Source organism: Benincasa hispida, chromosome 6 (assembly GCF_009727055.1).
Source record: "Benincasa hispida cultivar B227 chromosome 6, ASM972705v1, whole genome shotgun sequence".
In the NCBI taxonomy this organism is placed as follows: Eukaryota; Viridiplantae; Streptophyta; class Magnoliopsida; order Cucurbitales; family Cucurbitaceae; genus Benincasa; species Benincasa hispida.
In genome coordinates, this window is record NC_052354.1 from 8,379,068 (window position 1) to 8,384,123 (window position 5,056).

The following is a 5,056-nucleotide window of genomic DNA, read 5'->3' on the forward strand; positions in this document are numbered from 1 at the left end:
AAAAAAAAAAAAAAAAACAAACACTAGCTTCTCAATTAACTCAGTACAACTCATGTATAAATATCAATCATCAATCAGACAATCAAACATAAACAGTATATGTATACAATAAAAATTAAATTATTTTACTCACGATTAAGTTTGAAAATGGTGATTCGGCCGTGTCTGATTTCGTGTCCATTGTGACAACTTTGAAGAATCTAACTCTTCTTGAGACACTGCAAGGTTGAACAAAAATTAATTTATTAATCAATCTATTATGGACAACACAATAAAACCCCTAATAATCTATTTTAAATGGAAGTTAAAACTCTTAACATTTTGTGGACAACACAATAATAAGTTTTTTCTTAGTGCACAGTGAATTTAAAACTCTAATAATCTATTTTGTATTAAGTGCATTCATATTATAAACTTGAATACCATAAGTACCAAAAACCAAAAGTACCATATAGAGTAGTCAACAAAGATTTTGAATGCATATATGAACAATGAATTTGAATATCATAAGTACCCAAAACCAACAATACCATATGGACAGTTTTAAACCCTATATGGACCTCAAAATAAAATAAGCTAGAAGGGGAGGCCATACCAAGGTGTTGGGGTTAATGTCCTAAAGTCCTGTAGTTTTTAAACAGTATATACGAACACCTGTGTTGTTAATATATGATATTTACTTCACCTCTTATTTTTTGCTCGGTTATTTGTTTTATTTGCTTTACCACAAACCAATAAACATAAAATCCCTGGTTATTTGTATGTGACTCAAACATGTATATGGTGATATACAAATGGATCATGTCTTGAGTGATAACCAAAATGGTCTATAGTAAATGGATAAATGAGGGAAACCTTATCCTGGTAACACTACGGACGTGACCTGCTTTGTGGAATGGTCACAAGTGTTGTGACTTGTCACAAATGGTTTGATCCTGATCGTTTATGTTGGGGACATACGAGCAGGGGCGTCCTATATAAAGAGTTTGTATAAGACGTGACCACGAAGTGTTATCATCTCGTTATATAACACAGTTCATGATAGAGACTTCACTTCACTAGGATGACCATAGGTAACATGACCTCAGTCCTGAGTGAGTTGGGAACTTTTTCCATTGAGGGCGGTTCTTTGATTTGTATGAGTGCGAGTGGCCAGGTCGCCGATTCAAACCTACCATTTTTGGGATTCGTCTGATTTGAGAGCTGGGAACTCAGCTACACAAGATGGAATTCACTCCTTCCCCGATGCAGAGGTAAGTAGATAGATGGCTTCCTTAATGGTTGATTCTAGGGCTTGAATGATGTGACACACACACCTTCTCTTGGCCCAAGAGGTGTTCACACATAGTTGGACTATGTTGTATTGTTCATTAGAGAAATCAGTGGTACTTAAGGAGTGAGATGTAACTATAGGGGCAAAACGGTAAATTATCCAACTGTATTTACGAGCATCTGTGAAGGGTCATCATACTCATGATTGGTTATATCCGATGGACACATATCTGTGGTAAGAAGAGTTTAGTTGTTGGTCTTTAGTGGAATCACTGACAGTTAACGGATGGTGGATCTCGTGGCTAAAGAGTTTAGTCAGCTATTCACGTACTGTTGGAGCTTCGAGCCAAAAATTCATTAGTACATCTGGGTAGCTTGGATAAAGTTGAGAATCAATGTTTGGGTTAATTTGAAATGTTCAAATTGACAAGAGGAAGTTCAATTATATAATGAATAATTAGATTGGTTAATTATATATGATATAATTGGCTAAATGTATGAGATACATTAATTTGGAAGAAATTGATATAAATATGATTTATATCAAGTAGAGGAGAAAATACTATAGTAGATATGTGATATCAAACTATAGGATATAAATATAATATGATTATATTAATTAATTAATTATATGATAATTAATTAATTGTCCACATTCGGACGTGGGAAGTGGGCTGCGATGGCTTTGGTAGCCAGCGAATTAAAAATGAAAATCATTTTCATTTTTCACAATTGTGAATTCATTTTTTCGTCCGCGCCCAAAAGAATTCGTGAAAGCGATCGCGAGAGCCTATACAATAGAAGCTCTTCTGTTTAAACGATCGTCTGCCTCACGTTTTCTCTAAACGATCGTATACGTTTTTCCCAAATGATCGTTCAGCCTTTCATACACGATCGTGTAACTCTTCTATACGATAAGCATTTGCGTTATACGATAGCACTATTTTATCTCCCACTTGGTTATCGTCTACACGATGAGTTGTCCTCCATCCTCTACCAAACTCACCAAAGCCCACTCTTTGGGTTTTTGACTCCGAGGATACCTGGGTTTCTCTTGTGGTGGTGTCGTCCCCACTGCAGTGTTCGTGTACATTCTGACCGTACTGTTGCAATTGACATATTCGCTGGGTGCTGGTAGATCTGTTGGAGTTTTTCCACTGCTTAGGGTTTAGACGTTCGAAGAGAGTCTTCATTTGGTATGAACCCTTTCCTTGTTAAATATTCTGTTATGAGCATGCCAATAATTAGGTTTATATGCATAACTGTTAGTGTTGAATGTATATGTTTTGTGTTTCGGTCACTGTGAAATCGGAGCGATCTAAACCCGCTCATGGAACTCTCGATATGAGATCCTTCAATTGGTATCAGAGCCACCTTTCGATCTTGAGACCTGTGGGTTATGGGCCTACCACACTTCCGCTGCGCAACAAAATAACATATACATTCATGGTGGGTGCATTTTTACGCTGTTTTAAATGTGAAATCTGCTATGGATGTGCCAGATTAATGGATGCTTTTGGGATGAATTGCCTCGATTTGTTTAATTCCTTTTACATTTGCGGTTGTTTGTAAAGGCCCCTGCGTTTTTGGGCATAAATAATCATAATCGAGTATGTATTCAAAATGTTTGAAGTTTTTAGTCGTTCGTCGAAGTTCTGGGCAAAGGTTACGGCTCTTCGAGGAAGGAGACGATCTAGGGTTGATCGCATCGTGAAAAAGAAGTTCTGCACGATCGTTGTCCATCGCATCGTGAAGATGAAGGAGTATGCGATCGCGGCTGAACACATCAGTTAAACGATGGGGTATGTGATCAAGAGTTGGTTGTATCGGGTTGACGATCGGGCACACGATCGCTGAGTATCGTTTAATGCGCACGCGCTAGACGATCGTTTAGGTCAGCAAGCTTCATCGCGTATTAACTGGCTAAACGATCGCTTAGCATCGCAAGGTAAATCGTTTACCAAGTTGCACGCATTAGTTAGACGATGAGACGCTCGCTTATCATTTAAAGCACGCTAGACGATCGTTTAGGTCAGCAAGCTTTATTGCTTAGTAACTGACTAAATGATCGCTTAGTAAGTCAAGGTAAATCATTTACCTGGCATCGTGCTACACGATTGCATGGAAGATCAGGCTTCGCAGCCTAGTCGTCTTCTATGCGATCGTTTGCTAATGCTCCTATCGTCTAGTGCACGCTGAACGATCATCTACCTGCTAGAGTTTGTTACACGATGAAGACCTCTTGGCGGTTCAAGACCCCTTCGCCTGTGAACCGATTTCCTCCATGAAAAATTTAATAGATAGGGGTTTTCATTCCCGTTTTTGGCTTAAAGGCTCATTCTGGTCCATTAATCTCTTTGTTTAATACATGCGATGTATGTTTTATATGTCATATGGTATGCAAATATAGTAAATCCCACCTTAGGTTATGCAATGATTATGCATCATCTCTTTATTGTAATTATTATAATTTAGAGAAGCATGATTTTAATTATGTAAGAACATGCTCATGCATCATATAATATAAAAGTTATATTTATGCATGCATAAAAAGCATTGACATGCATCATCTTTATATTATAATTGTTATAGTATAAGGGTGAATGATAATATGTTTGCTTGGTTATTACGCGTAATATAAAAGTTATATAGTAATGACTGGACATTGCATGAAGCATGACACATAGGTTACTTTAAAAATGTTATAAAATGCCTCATTGTGCGCAATATTTGTTTTAGTTGTTTCTTTTTAAGAGTTAAAGAGAAATTAGAACTAAAAGAAATAAGAAAGACATGCATACTCACTTAGGTTTAATTCATGGTTTTAAAATGTTTAAAACTTGGATCACATAAACTTAAGATCACGGTTCTAATATTATTAGCAACCTTAAGGATTTAATCTTTTAATCTGCTAATTAATAGGATTAAATTGGCTAATAAAAGGTTAAAATGTAGCAAATCTATCTATAAGGGACCTTTTGTCTAAGGCGGGTTCTGTCTAGGCTGGGGTATTTAAGTTGACGGAAACATAACACCCTTACTTGGGAACTTACCTAGAAACGTGAATGATTTGATGCATGCATGCAAATTAAGGACAGTCCATTAAAATGTTTAAATGTGACTACTTGAACTTGTTTATATTTCATAAAAAAACGTTGTTTATGAGTAGAGCTTAAAAAGACCACTTAGACTAAAATCAGTAGCCAGATTGTCTAGGTTAATGAATCCCTGGGTAGAACATTCAATATGAGGTACTTGGGGCATAAGATGCTTCACTTAAACCTTTCACTTTTCTCCTAAATAGTCCACACCATGAGATCTATCTTTGGCCTTGTGGCACCTTTGGCGTGTCCCTCCAACAGATGGTGTTTGGGTAGGTCAATATCAAGATGGATGGAGAGAATGTTCATAATAATTGGGAGTGGGAAGTGCGACAGCATATCCCTTGGTCTCCCTCGTTAGGTTGAATAAAGTGTCCCCCTAAAGAATGGTAGTTTTGCATGTTTCTTTATTTGATTTCCTGTAAAGGATAAGGTAACTTGGTCTCTAGTCCTACTTTGTCTTTTCCCTACGGTAAGCGCATTAGAGCGGGACATTGGCACCAAAAACGAGGGGTTACACTTACACAGAATAGTTAAAGGTTAACGATTTTAGACCGAAAAATGGTGGCTATTAGGTTCATTTCCAAGAGTTGGTTCTGTATAATGGTTGAGAATGTCTCATCCCAGTGAAGGGGCAATTGATCACCCCACCGGTGGCGTTTGTCCTGCCTCATTGAGGCATC